Below are 15,603 nucleotides of genomic sequence, written 5' to 3'. Positions count from 1 at the left end.
GAGGATTAAATTACCCAGAAGCCTGCCAGGGCAGATGACAGAGTTTATGCCAACCTTATGCCACTATTATGACAGCTGTGGGAGGACAAATGATTCATGGTCCAGAATAAAATAAGGAGGGGTTGGACAGATGCTGCCCTGACAAAGACTCTGGACAAAGAAGCCTAGTGCATCAAAACCACTGCAACATCTTGGAGCCTGCTCCAGTGAGGGTTTGTGTTGAAACAACTTTTGACTTCATTTCTTGAGTGCTAATGCCAGATTTACCGTATGACTCGCTCTGAGGCCATATGCAGAGAGATCTTACCAGACTGAATGCATAAATATCCAAGTCTATTTCCTTTCATTCAACACCAGTGACTTTCATGTCAGTAAGCATGAGAAATTTAGCACACAGGTTTATTCATCAAAGGCTCACAGAATAAATCAGCTGTGAAAGGACCTCTAAAAGGCATTTAGTCCAATGCCAGCTCTCAAAGAAATACTACCTAGCTGAGAAAGCTCAGGGCCTCTCCAACCCAGCTCTGATCTACAAGGACTGAGGCTTTGAGTTTTCTGACAGTGTCTGCTTTCCCTCAGATGAAAAAGTTCTGCCTTGTACTCTCCCGTATTGCAACTTACAGAATTTTCTGCTCCAAATTTTGTTGTTATTACCAGGAATTTAAAATAATTCAGCACAGAGTGACAGAAACTGATCACCGGTCAGATCTCACAACTTAAATTTACTAGACATGGTAAATTTACAACTTGCTAGTCATAGTAGCTAAAAAACGATAGATTTAACAGAAGGCTTTGGAGAGATTATTCACTACATGTAAAAACCAAACAGTAGTAGCTATTATTGCTCAAAGACTCAGCAAACCCTGGGATTTAAAATGCACAGAAGGCTGATACATATGAGTATGAAGAGCAGCAGGTGACTGTAAATCAAAAAGACTTTTCCAAAGTGTAGAAATCAGAACTGATTACCTTAAACAATTACCTTGCCATATTTTATCAGGACCTGGATGCTGAGGCCTCCACGGACTCATCTCCTCCCACCTGCTGACCTCAATTCCCGGCACACAACAACAGTGCTCGCAAACCGGCGCCCAAATTGCTCCACATCTCTTTTCATCATCTCAGAGTTCATTCACTTAATTTTCAAAACCTTGGCAAATAACCTGTACCAGCTCTAATTTATGAACTGAAAGCCACAATATTATCTTTTTGTTCAAAGACTTGTTATGGATACAGTGAGGGGGGAAAAATAGAAACAGAACTTATGTATTCCATAACTTTCCATAAGATCAACTTTTAAGCATTAAGACATCCTGCTACAACTAAGTGTATTACTTGCTGATTATGTGCCTTTGGATCATGGTTTGCTATTTTTTATATAGGTGGGGTGTTCTCTTCCAAGTGTTCTCCCACAGTTGTACAGAAATTAAAATACACCAGGGCATGGTTTTGATTGATCTTGCCATCAGCTGACTGTGTCTTAGGCTGCTTAGAAATAGTCACTGGCAGTACCTCAAAAAGCACCAGATGCACCATTTACATAAGCAGGGCGTTCTATGTGAGCTCTTTCCTTTTCTTTTTCCATGGCTGTAGATTTATGGTAAGTAAATGGGTTTGTTCACAGATGGACAAGAAATTACTGAGAATCTCCTAAATGTCAGTGAGCTCACCAAGTAACCAGGAGCACACCCAGCTCTGTTGGACAAGCTGTGTATTTCAAGCAGTAAGTTCCAAGGTTGTTGTGCTGTTCAGTAATCTCAATATCTAATCCAGAAATGCATGTGTTCAGAAACATCTCATTCAGTTAAGTTTCCAACATTTTCTTCAGTCATCAAAATTATAGAATAACTAAAGACATTTCCACAAAGAAACGTGGATAAAAGCTCAAAAAGGTGCCAAACTTTGGGATTTTCTTAACAGAAAGAAACAGTTTTAGAACTTGAAAATAAAGTTGGGAATAAAAACATAGAATGGCCACTAAGGCAGTAAGAGAGGACTCTACAAAAAAAAAAATTAATCAGGAACAGATTAACAAAAACTAGTATTTCAGAAAACTATTCAGTAATTACCAATAAAACCAACAAGTCTCCTCTAGGGAGCTGGTTTACCCATAAAATTGAGCCAAAGAGCAAAAAGAATTCAGTACCACAAATCCCTTTTGCAAAAGTAGTCATAGTGATGGAAAGCCCAAGCCATAACTTTATGGTGAATAGATGAGGAACGCTGCAATTATAGGAGAATTGGCCTTGTATCAGGCTCATTAAAAACATAAGGATGAAAATTACTTTTCACTTGGTAGTAATTGCATTTTGTTGACATCTGCTTAGCCATGCTGGTCTTAAATGCTGACAAGACCATTAATAAGGGAGGAATTAATGAATTAGGTAATTTAGAGTATTTTTGAGTAAATAAATATTTAGAGTAATTACCCTCTGCAATGCCATTTTAAGACAGTGAATGTGGCATATTTGTACTAAAAAAAATATTTGTAGTAATGTAAAAATATTAAGATTTTTTTTAATCAAGCAAACTCCATCAGTAAAAGGCTGACCTGATAATAATGTTAAGGCAAAAATTTGACAAATTATTACTACATTATCCTAATCAAATACTTGCTAGAATAGCTTTCCTCTGCCACAAAACCTCAGAATGTTACTGATTTCTACATAATGTCAGCTTAAAAAAATAAAGAGATGAGGTAATAAAAGATTCTTTTGAGACTTAATGACTATAAATTGTAGTCACCACTGCAGTGAAAAGGGATTCTCATTTCAATGGCAACTCAAAGCAATAGAACTTTTATCTTTCAAAGAAATAGCCTTTTTTATGGGTGCAGTAGAATTCCATAAACAATGCCTTACTCATTCCTTTAACAGTTAAATAGCTATGAAATCCTAACTTCATTGAAATTACTACAGGACATAAGACAAATGCCTTCATTGCTGATCAGAATAGGTAATTACAGAGATTAATTATTTCAAAGTCATCTTAATGCAAGATTCACAGCAAAAAGAAACACTTGAAGTATCCATGAAGAATAAATTCATCATAAAACAACAATACCATCAAACTATTTCTGCCACCAGCTCACACCCACTGACCTCAAACAAGTCTTGTGTCAGTGTTTTAAGTCAGGGTTTTGTGGGGATCACACCTATTACTCAGTTTCTACAATTTCACAAAGATTCTGGTTTCTGATGATGCTTTTCATAGACAGGCTCCAGCTCATGCACATCCAGCAGCAGAGCACACAAATCTTCCTGCCTTAGCTCTACTCAAATACAAAAACACTCCCTTCTGCTTTGATTTTTATTTGACAGATTGCTCTTCTCTATCAAACTCTATCAGCCACTGTGAGTCATCACCCAAGTCCACCTGACTGCTTTTGATAAAGTTACACAGGTGAACATTCTCTGGGGCTGGGTGGCCTCCAGCTACTGCAAAGGACTGCAGTGATTAGCTGTTCAAAACTGGTTATAAGGAATGAGCTTTTGTGTTCAGATCTCGTTCAGCACGTTGGCATTTGTCAAATCTTTGATTATTAATAGGGTCGGAATTTCATTCCAAACATAACCAGGGAATTTGTGCCTCAGGCTTTGGCAGGACAAGATTTCACACGCTGAATTTCAAGGAAAAGGCTCACATAAGGTTAATCAGAACAAACCTGAATGAGAAAGAAGCCTGAAAATAAGCCTTACCCATGTGCTAGTTCCCCTGGGGGTTTTCCTGAGAAAGTGATTAATACTTCTCTACTCATATGGAAAAAACACTGTTAAAAACCACTTTTCCCTTGCTCGAGTCAGAAAACGTGAACTGAAATCAAAGCGTATTAGTGACAATAAAATATTAATGCTCTGCATTTCTTATGCAAACTTTTTCAACACTGCATTATTAATGACACCTAATTGTAGTGGAGGTTGCTGCAGGACAAGCTAATTTTACTACACACTTTATATTTTTAACTAAGAAATGCTTTCTTGTAACATCCCCCCCCAGGATCCTAGTAGGATTTCATCGTGTCTTCTAAACTCAGTTGTTAGCATTGATTCAAAATTTTGCACAGGAGCCAGTAACTCATGAAAATATTGTGAAATGTGCCAATTTTTGTACAATTTTCTTTGGTGATAGAAAGAACAACGTATTTTAAATTGCTCTTGCACAGACTGCATTCAAAGAATGCTACACCCAGTCTCAGTATTTTACCACAGCAAGAAATTTCTTACAATTAGCATTGCCAATACGTAGGCACACATCTTTGGTTGAGGCTGAGGTGGGCAGCACTGAACCACTCCAAGCTGCTGAAGCAGATCCTGAAAGCCAAGGGCCACCAGAGCAGCAGTACAGTTTAAAAATGCCACCTTCTTCCTGCAAGATCAAAAAGGACTGGAAGATCACGCAGGAATTCCTTTACCCCATCTGTGGCATGTAGGGACTGACAGCTTCTTTCAGTGGCACAGCCACATAGAGAGCACCTGAGGAGCAATATCATATTTATTTCAGGAAATTCCTGTATTACTCACAAATGGGATCACTGAGCTGCAATTAAGACAGATTTCAAATCAGAAGAATTTTACTCTCAGATATCAGTTTTTCATGACAGCCTCAAAACATCCAGCCTTCATCCCCTGCCTGGAGCCCCCTCCTGATTGTAAATGACCATGTCCCTCCTTCTAAAGGAGGACACATCCCCTGGAGCAAGAAATACATTCTTCTATTAGATAAAAAAATAAATCTTCTGAAGCACTTCAACCAAGTAAAAGACACCTCTGTAACTGTGTCTCCTCACTACAACCTTGGCTCAATAAGGTTGTTTGACTCATCAACAAACAACAACTTCAGATATCTGTGACTGGCAAGAAGAGAAAGCAGGAAATACATCCAGGGAAATAATGGCACAAACAGCCCTGCAGAAACATGGAAATGGAGAAGGTACCATGTTGTAATGAGTCTTTTTCATTGCAGATCACTCAATTTTTACTGGCATTTTACCATTCTCTGATGTGAGCAATAACTAGAAACAGTTGTAGATGAATGTTCAATTTCAGCAGGAATACAAACTTGTTCAACAGAACCTGACTTGTTTCATTATACAGATTAATAATGGCTCTTTTCTGCCGTGTGCTATGACAGATTTTTATTTAGCAACTCCCTGTTTATTTCACATTGTTCCAAGAAAAAGAATAAATTCACTCAGGCTATTCTTAACCCAGTGGATTCATGACATACATTTTTGTCTACTGCCTGTTGCTTTTCCCTTTCCAGTGTCACAGTCAACACTGTGGTGCATTTGGTTTTAGAACAGAAGACACAGTTCTCCTTAATTTGAAAATTCAGACATTTGAATAGAATTTTCATTTTTTTGCTGAGAATGGGAACAGCCATGTAATCTCTTGTAACATCAGCCTCCGTGCTCCTTATTCCTACAGCGGATTTGCTTTCCCTTCTGGCACTTTAACAACACAAAAGCTGCTTCCAAGTTAAGTACTAAATTATGTGTTATGGCTCCTGTCATTCAAGAGCACTACAATAATTATCTCTATTAAATAACTTGAAAGTACAACAGGCAAGCCTAAGTGAAGCAAAAAAAATCACTGAGTCCAAGATAAAGCTGTTGGTTTTACCCCCATTATTCTATGCCTTATTCCTTCCTGGTAGGAAACTCCATGACAAAAAACCTCTTACCTATTACACTTATAATTACTTCCTAAATACTCACATTAATAATAGCAACCAAGTTCAAGAGAAATCATACATATTTGTATCATTAAACACTAGCACATCTGTGAGCCTATTGGAAAAATACATAGGTTTAATAAAAAATTGCAGTTCTAAGAGAAAAAACAGTACAGAACTGAATAAAAATCTGGCCTTTGTTTTGATGAGAAAATAAGGGAAAGAACTAAACAAAGAATATATGACTAATACAGTCCTTGAAGTATATTTAAAATCTGCCTATTATTCCTATGAGAAACAGTACATTTTACACCCTGAGATCAAAAGAGGGCTAAGACCATGCCAAACCTTAGTCCAACCTTCCTTTTAACCATGAAAAAGCTCAATTTATGCATTCTAGAATTATTGGCTTTGTTGAAGAAAAATGCCCAACAGCAGTAAGCAATTATGCAGATGCATTTGTACTGTAGAAGTTCAAGGTTTATTATGCTTTCAGATTAATAAAATAATGCCCCTGGATAGAGCCAGCCAATTCCTTTACAAGTTTGCATTTCACATTGAATCTAGTCCCATCATTTAATTGTGACAGTCTTGTGCATTACACCAGGCCTGAAGAAGTGTAATGACCTGAAAGCAGGATTGTCATGCATGAGATAATTACAGTGTTACCAGCTAGCCCCACAGTGCAGACAAGAATAGATGAACCAATTGGGGCTTTTTTTAATGTTTTTATTTTATGCAACTCTTCCATATTCCCAGGTAAATATAAGACCTAATAGAGACTACCACATTGATATGAATTTAGACCTTGGATACTTGCTATCTCTGAGGAGAGCCCATTCTGAATGTGATTGAAGTGTGGCAATGTGGTTTTAGGATCTGTACCCATCCTTTCCATGCAACACAGAGACCTCAGTGGGACAGCAAGGACACTCCCCATTGTAGTTATATGAGATAAAGGTTTAGAGTCTCTGCTTCCTTTTCCTTCCTGGCTCAGCCAAAATCACTCAGCTGAGCTGTGCAAAGATGGGGCTGCAGGGAAAAGGCAGCAAAGCCAGCACAGCTCAGGTAAGGTAATAAAATAACAAGCAACCAAGAATACATATTTGCCATGAAAGACAAGAAAATATTTCATTTTGTGCTTTAGTCAGGGGCAAGACAGAATATAGGTCCTGTCAGACATCCATCAGACAGAAGAGAAATACTAGGAACTGATTTCATTTCTGTCATATAATTTATTCTCTTAGCAAACAGATTATATTTTTTTTTGTATTTACTCAATATAGAACTCTTCCACTAAAGCAATTTCTTTTCCCAGTATCAGTCTGAAAAAGCTTATCTACTGGTTTAGAAGTACAAAATTAACACTACCTTAATGTTTAACTTTTTCTGTCTTCTCTCCTTTAACTTAGGAGAATTAAAGCAGATAGAAATTCACCCTTATTGGATGTTGCCAAAACAAGTTCTGCAGCACAGCATCAATTTCGTAGCATGCACAGACATTATCACCCTTCTGCCTAAAACTTCAGCTGGAAAATGGTGCTAAACCAGCAACACAACTTGCATCCTTTTCAGGGAGGAACTGCAATGAATATTAAGCTTTACTGAGTATCAGTGCAGAACAAAATTGTAACCATGAAGGATTTTATACTCCTCATGGTCTACTTCAGACTTAGAAATCAGCCATCACAAATCAGGATGATGTAATGTGGTTCTGCTAAAACACATCACATGAAGAAAATGAGCTGATTTCCCTTACTGACTCACCAGTCTCCATTTCTGTCACAGACAGACCAGAGAGGCCTGGGTTTGCTTTAATGTATCTGAATAATTCTAAATTGATTTACCAGTATTCCTTAAGGCTATCCTTTTAGAAAGACTAAAAAGTCTTATTAATGCATATTCTCTTTCTGAGAGCCACTGTCAACCACGAGACAAATCCTTCCAAGCACCATGGGTTGACCATATTCCATCACACAGCCAATACCATGAAATCTGGCATGCCACAAAACGGTTTCATACTCACACCCTGTAGTTAAATACCTCATTTGGGCCCCCAAATCTGGCACCTCCATCAAGGGAAGAACCAACCCAGTAACTGCTGAATGAGCTGTGAACAAGCCTCTAACCTGGTGGCCCTGCTTGGAGCCTGCCATTTCCAGCAAGCCCCAAGCAGCTTACAGAGAAGTAAAACACGGCTGTGGGAACTATTTAAGTGTTTGAAAAACTGTAAGAACAAAAAATTTCAAGTATCTTGGTTGTCTACCCCTATCTCTTACACATATGTACAGTATACATGGAAATGTTCCTTGACACAGAAATAACACTGTAACACCAGTAACAGTAGCTGACCACAGCAACATTTTTATGTTACACTGTATTATCTTTGGAACTGAGCAATGAAAAAACAAAAACAAAGCTCTCCTTCCAAGCACTTACCTGAAAATGGTGAAGTTGGCATCTACCAGAGAAGTTCTACAGTAACACTGTGGATTTACTGCCATTAAATCACATTAAATCACACTCAAAATCACAACACGAATAAGGCAAGGAAATAGAGGACACCCTTTTAGTAAAGCACGAGGGTCAAACCTCAGCTATTCTGAATTTTATGGGACAAACTCACTACTTTTTGTCCTCTTATTTTTTTACAGCTGCAGGCCAGCAGAGGCTGTAAAAGATGGCTTGAATTGGCATAAAGCAGGATGTTCCCAAAAAGCCAAGCAGGCTGTTTGAAAACAGGCACTCTGAAATGACAAAATACCTACAATTACCTTTCACACAGATTCACATTTCCACTTAAACAAAACAAATATTTCTAGCAAAGAATTAACCATTCTTGCTTCTCTCACTTTCATTAGCACTAATTAAGCCCATTTGTTAAAAAAGCAGCAACAGACAAAGGCATATGGAAAAACTGAAGGATACTAATCTATCATAGAAGCCAAATATGCTGGCAATATTCACTGAGCTTTATACTAAAAGCTTGATCTAATCATAATAAAACACAAGTCATGTCAAATATTGGCAGCTTCCCTAAGCCCTTAAAGGAACATAATTCTATAAAATCAATGTAATAAAAGTATTAACATTGAAAGTCTTCTGGTTGATGCCATAGGATCCATCTACACATATGGTGCTAATGTTTGAAACTTTCCATTTTGAAGTCATTAATGGTATTTAATACAAGATTACTCTTTCTTTTGTGTATGGAAGTTACTTAAACACCATTTGATGCTTCTTCTCAACCTACACTTTCTACTTTCAAGCAACTCTCCTAATCTCTCCTTCTAACATGATTTCTTTTTATTCAGATGAATAAATGTCAGCAAATAAAATGTTTATATCCACTGTGTACAATTTGTTTCTGTACAATGGAAATCATACTGGAGATGGCCTTTCTGACACCTCTTTGGCTGATGCTGCTACTTGAACCCTGGCAGGGTCAAGGACCACCACAGACTTCACCCTGGAAGGCTGCCAGCAACAACAAGTGTTCATTTCCAGGCAAAGATTGCTTTGCTAAGGCTGTTTCAGGGAGAAAGTACCAGCAATTCACATATTTAGGCCCCCTTTCAAAACTAACAAACAGGAAAACTCAAACAAAATACACAAAATACACACACACTTTTCTCTGCCTAATTCTAATCACCAGAAGGAATAGTAACAAAAACAAAATTCCAAAGGTAGAAAAATAACATGGTACTGCTGTGTAAGAGCCCTGTGTGCTACAGAAATAATACACATTTAGCAATGCGGCAAGCAAATCATTTGCTCTCTAGTGGCCTGTATTTGTTGTTCAAATATTAAATAATAAAAGGTGACGCAGTTTTCCATTTCATATCTGTAATATTTTAAGTAGATATCTTCAATAAAGCAGCGCCCAGAGCTCAAATAACAACCTGAAACGGCACAATTTTAACAAAACGCTTCTGTAAAGCCATGCGGCTGCTGCTTTTTTAATCAAATTTCATTTCACAGCAATAATTTTAATAGCTACTTTAAACCCACCCCACTCCCTCAAGGCAATGGTGGGGTCTGATAAAACTAAAATCATGGGCTTGTTTTCTTCTGTGAAAGAAAAAAGCTTCAGTAATAGCTATTTCTTTTATTAGCACCCTGCTGGTTGGTTTATTAAGTATATAAGATAAGGGAAACAATCATCATCCCTCACACATCAGGTCGACAAGGAGTGTTAACCCTCACCTGCCTGAAAGTGCTCAGCAGGGTCTTTGCTCCAGCCTCAGGGGCTGACAAATATATATATACAAATATAGAGCGTGTGTAGATACAAGTATTTATGGAAAAGTTCATAACTAAATAAATAAAACCACCAGCAGAAGGAAAGGAATGACCTCGCACCTCACGCAACGCCACAGCCAAAAGCAAGGCAGCCGCAAGGGGAGGCGGCACGGACCGGCCTTAAACAGCCCCTCAGAGCGCTACTCTATTGAAAAAATAAAATTTTCCTTTCTTGAGACAGAGAAGGGAGACACCTCTTCCCAGCCATACGGAGTTGATAGCCAAGAAAACACCACTAACCTGCCGGGAGAACACCAGTCCCTCTCCACAGCCCTGAGGGGCCGGCTCTCAGTCGCTCCCTCACAGCCCAGCAGCCCTGAGGAACGGGACTACAAAGGCTCAAAAAAAAGGTCAAAACGCCTTACCCCACAACTTTCACCCTCAGAAACCTTAAAAAGGGCAGGAAATCTCGAAGAGGGGGGGGCTCCCGTGGCCCCAGAAACCTTAAAAAGGGCGGGAACACCGCCCCCTCACGGCCTCCCGCCCTCAGAAGTTTTAAAAAGGGCGGGAAGCCGTGAGGGGCCGGGTTCCCGCCTCGCTCTCGCCTCAGGATCGGCGAGCAGGTGGGGATGTGCCGGCGAAGCCTTGCAGGTGTCTTGTCTGCTCGCCCAGTTGTGTTCGGCAAGTTCGTTTTTAGCGATCGCTTTCTGTGTGGTTTTTTTCTGTCTGTTTTTGCTTTTTTGTTGGGGTTTTTTTGTTGTTGTTGTTTGGGGTTTTTTTTATTTTATTGCGTTTTTTTGGTTTTTTCGCCCCAAAAGCCCCCTCCGAGCCTTGCGGGCAGCCTCAAGGGAGAACCGGGTCCGTCTCCTGACAGGGCTGTCAAGGTGAACCAGCCCTTCCATGGGGTGCCTCCCTCAGCCCCCAAACCAGAACAAAACACCCTCAGAATGTCCCATTAAACACACAGAACAGGCTTTTCAGTGTTCCTAGAGCATTTAACGAGAATCTTTTGTGATGTTCCTCAAATGCAAGAAGCGTTCCTCCAATGGTAGAAGGCAGATCAGCATGAAAAGTGGTTTAAAAACAGGCTGGAATCACCAGGTTCTCGGTCTAAATAAGTTTGGGGGAAATAGACAGGGACTGACAACGAAGGCTTGCACTGCCTATGCAAAGTCCACTAGAAAAATTGTGGATGCATTTCTTTGTTGTAGATAATTGCTGAAACGGAGCAAAGAAATATCACAACAGCATTGGCATGAAGCTTGCAAAAGAAAAGGATTGATTTCTACAGTGTGTGCAGGTGTGTATTCTGAGGGGTTTATTAATAAAGTGAGTTCTATTTATAAAGCCTGAGTTTTATTGATAAAATCTGAAGAAACAGGGAAAAGCAGAAACTGACAATTCACTTTAACATAACATCTCCAACACTGAATGCTATTTTATGCAGTGTTTGCTTTCCAAAGTCATTTAATCAATACATTTTTAAATATGTCATCTATTATCTATCTCCTGCACGTTTAATGACTGCTATATTGTTGGAAGTCTGGAGGATTCTATGGAATTTCTTATACATGGCTTACAAATCTTACTTAAACCACAATTGTTCCTATTTTCAGTCTGAACTTACAGCAGTCTGTGGAAGTCTAATGGCAGTGCTGCCTCCTTGCAGTCTCACAGCATCTCATCTTTAATAAAAGACTGAGAATTGTTTTGCTTGTCCCATTTTTCTCTGATAGTGCTACAAGCACATCCTTTTTACTTCCATCTGTCTTCTTTTCATGAATTTCAAAATCTTGTTCTTGCTTTTGATTACTTCTTAAATATCTCTGCTAATATTTGACCCACTATATTCTGCATTTGTGAATTTTAATTAATTAACTTGGCTTTTTAGAGGAATAGTTTTATTCATGATTGGAATCGTTTTATTCATGATTATTGCCAGCTAGATGTCATTTCCAGACCTAAGCATTCCCCAGCACCTGTTAGATTTCCCAGAGAGTGAGAAAAGTAATATCTCAATATATAAAATTCATACTCATTTCTAGTAGCCAAGGTTTGAATGAGAGATGGAGCAGATTATTTTACCCCAAGAAGTTGCTCTAATTCCAAATAAACTTATACTGATATTATTCAATGCTGTCTCTTCACTTTTGCACTGAGCTCCTGCTCCAGATCCAAAAGACCAAACTGCAGCGCTAAACTGGCAGGTCGCTGTCTCTAACAGCAGATACAAGGAAGCATTTAGTAACTCTAAAGCCTTCATGTCCTTCAGGGTGTCCTTTTACCTTACATGTGTCACAAACACGGGAAACACAGCTGGAAATATCACTGTACGAGCACGGGAAGCTTCTGCCCAGCCATTTAAACAGTTCAGTCTTACTATGTGCTGATGTAACTGTGAAATGTGTTCTCTTTGCACTCCTAATTACCCTAGAACAGATGGGAAGGCTGCTAGTTTAAAGCAAAAAGCCTCTTTTACAGAGTCTGTGGTAATTCCTCACTCTTGAAAGAGCTTACTGTGGTCTGTGAGTGTGTGTGGGGAAAAAGGTTTGGATTTCCTTGTTGTTTTTGTTAATTTTTTAAAAGTTTGCTTTCATGTTGCTGACCTAACATTCTAAATAACTCCAGTATGTTTTCAAAGGTTCTTGCTAGATATGAACAGTTTCCAGAGAAGAAATCATCTGATCTAGAGTATGATTTTCTTCTAATTGCAGAGGAAAGATCTCAGGAAATTTGTAATACTCTCTCAAGTTCTGAAAGACCTGTAGAACAACTTTATACTGATAACTGGGTTTAATATTCTGCTTTTCATTCATGAAAACAAAACCTTGTGTCAAACTTAATATGTTACAAAGTAGGTCTATCCCTGCTTACCAGTTCTGTCAAAAATGTTATTATGTAATAACAAAGATGTTGTGTCCCTTTTGAAATCCTATCCAGGATTTCCATGTTGGAAACCCCCAGCTCAGGAAGGGCTTTTTGGGAAGTCTTAGGGAGATAATTTTGTGTGAAGTTTTAGCCTGTACCCATTTCATCCCTACAGTACTACCTGTGCAGATTAACAGTGGTATTGCAATGTAAGTCTGCTGAATACATTTCCCAGACACAGAAACAGTGACAGGCTCAGTTCAGAATTCCCACTGATCTTTTCTGCTCAGTGAAGCTTTTCCTTGCCTTTTTTCCCCCCATGTTTCTTCTTGGTAGTGACCCACTGGCTACTGCCCTCTCTGCTCTGTACCATCCTTCATTTGGTTTTAATTTTTATTTGCAGTGCATGTTTTGATTTTATATAAATCAGTTAAAACACACTGAGAGCCAGCAAAATATAAATTACAGCACTTTTGCAATTTGTTTCTTCTGCATTCTGTTGAGTTTTGTCTGTGCACCGCAGTTCTTGGCCCAAGCTTTGTTCGTGTCTCATGACTTCACAAGTAAACTGAAAGCATAGAAATTCGCTGTGTGGAATTGGCTTGAAAAAATTCTTTGATCTCTGAAACTGCATCAGATATTTGGCACTGCAGACAGGGAGCTCCCGTGGTTTTTGGCACATCTGGAAGCTCCTCTGTACTGGAACTCTGTTGTAGCAATTCGCAGCTGAAAGTGCTACCAGCATTTTCAAAAGCTCGTCTACCTGATTCTTGCCACAGCCCATGAGAATGTGTCAGGGATCTGTGCTCACAGAGAAATCCAGCAGGTCTTCCCCTTTTTGTTTTCTTTTTTTTACACAAAAGCAATAGTGAAGCCTTTCTCACTGTGTCAATTTTCACCCAACTCGATTTTCCAGATAAGCATCCTAGCTGAAAGGAGGTCTCGCTTCACCCTTCAGCTTTCTGCGTGTGGAGATGGAGCTTGGCCAGCTCTGCCCACCTGCAGGCAGGCACTTGTCTCCTCACTGTAGCTGGATCAGCCTCAGCTCTCAACACAGACTTAGCAGCTCTCTGGCTCCACTTGCACACTTGAAAGCTTCCCAGAAGATCACCCAGGGATGATGGATGCAAGGGTACTTGTAAAAGGAGGGAGAAAAAAAAAAAAAGAGAAATTACGTGGACAGGACAGAAAGAAAACCTAAAAATAAAATAAAATAGGGTCATCAAGACCTTGCCTGAAGCTGTGTAATTCTGCTTTCATTCTTAGTTTAATCTCAGTGGTCCAGTTCTATAGGTGTCACACGAGCTTACAGTTGTTGAGGGGAAAATATACGTATCATAATTCTGATTTTCAGAAGAAATTTAGAGTGAGTACACTGGGACTGGTCATCTTAGCCAATATTTTGTTTGTCCTTTTTCTTCATGAGGTAAGAGATATGTTTCTCTAAGCACTTTCCTAATATATTTCTGCTTTTTATTCATCAGTCCTTATCATTGTACTTGGGAGGTTACATGGTTTCAGGATATCCATAGATTTACAATTTCCCTGGTAGCACTGAATAGATTGTGTGTATCCACTGTAAAAAATGATTTTTTTTCCCTACAAAACATCTCACATGTAAGAATGATATTTCATTCTTTTCACATAAAAATTCAAATGTTTTATTCTTACACTCTTTTTAAATATAGATTTTGCTGCCTATATTTGGAGCCAGGATGACTTCTTTAAACGACTCCCTCGTCAGCACCTGACCTGGTGCCCACAGCTACACCAGAACAAGAGATTCTTAAGGTGTGTTTTGTGTCTGCTGGTTCATAAACACTGGGTTGGACCTTGCAGCTAAACTTGTGCCATCTCCTCTGGAAAGTGAGCAGCTGTCCTTTAGCAGAATGCCTTCTTGTGAGGAGTGATCTGCCTCTCTGGGGTCCATTTGGCTCTCGTGGTTTTCTTTCCTTTGGAGAAACGGGAAATATTTAGGGATGATGTTCCAGCTGCTTTATTTTGTTTTCATTAAAGCATCCGGCGGGAGAGTGTGGAACTTGATGAGAGATTGCTTTCACTGGAGATTGCTACCACAGACAGGTGGGTTCTCATTGCCTGCTGTAGTGGACTACACACTTGCAGGGGTGGCAGTAACATATTTTATTCTGAAAATTAAGGGCCAATCCACCCCTAGGAAACCTGTTTTTCAGCCAGATGTTGTCCCAGACTGCGGCCAAGAGAAGGCAACTTGTAGATCTCTAAAAAATGTGCAATGGATAATATTTAGTAGTATTGTGCTATTTTTAATTCATAGGTATGAGCTCAAAATATCTATTTTAAGTTGTTATTTCATCTGTCTGATTAATGCAGCTCATTGGTGGAGTTTTCATCCCACCAGGGACCAGGAGAGGAAAGATGAGTGTGATCTCCTCCTCCTCAGTCACGCAGGCCAGAATTCCATGCTTGGCACCTCAGTAGGTACCTCACTACAAATGGTGCTGATGGATCAGGAAGTCAGGTTTGGACAAGGTAAGATAGGATTCAGGGTGCTCTGGCTTTGTATCAATGTGCTGTAATCAATCATCAGGAACTGGAAATGAGAAATTATCACTGCATGACTCGCCAAGGTGCTGGAAGCCAGCAGCAAGCACTTCAAGGATGAGTTTGGCATTGTTAGGCCAGTATACAGCTAGTCAAAAAAGCCTGAAAGTACAGCAAAGTTTATATCTTGAATTTTCATTCAAAAAGCAGATCTCCTGAAGTGAAATGAAATTTAGATTATACTGGTCAGGAGAATGGGCTCACAGTTAAAAAACCCAAAAATCCTACAATAAATCA

General features: G+C 39.2%; 2 long non-coding RNA genes across 11 annotated transcripts in view; one reads left to right on the top strand and one right to left on the bottom strand.

The window, feature by feature from the left end:
• The window catches only part of LOC111929007 (uncharacterized), a 134,920-nt gene extending 124,391 nt beyond the window's left edge, over nt 1-10,529 (bottom strand). Inside the window, exon 1 of one of the 5 annotated variants that reach the window (XR_015286587.1) lies at nt 10,216-10,529. This is a non-coding gene — a long non-coding RNA (uncharacterized LOC111929007). The remainder of the gene's footprint in view (nt 1-10,215) is intronic. The other 4 variants (XR_015286588.1, XR_015286585.1, XR_015286589.1 and 1 more) reach the window with 4 other exon arrangements.
• LOC111922359 (uncharacterized) overlaps nt 10,473-15,603 on the top strand; it is a 38,508-nt gene continuing 33,377 nt past the window's right edge. For 3 of the 6 annotated variants that reach the window (XR_015286597.1, XR_015286599.1, XR_015286601.1), the window contains exons 1-3: nt 10,502-10,596; nt 11,127-11,215; nt 14,472-14,574. This is a non-coding gene — a long non-coding RNA (uncharacterized LOC111922359). Of the gene's footprint in view, nt 10,597-11,126; nt 11,216-14,471; nt 14,575-15,603 lie in introns of all 6 variants that reach the window. The other 3 variants (XR_015286598.1, XR_015286602.1, XR_015286600.1) reach the window with 3 other exon arrangements.

The sequence above is a fragment of the Cyanistes caeruleus genome, chromosome 5 (genome assembly GCF_971803275.1).
Source record: "Cyanistes caeruleus chromosome 5, bCyaCae1.hap1.1, whole genome shotgun sequence".
NCBI lineage: Eukaryota > Metazoa > Chordata > Aves > Passeriformes > Paridae > Cyanistes > Cyanistes caeruleus.
This window is presented reverse-complemented; position numbering and strand designations above follow the sequence as displayed.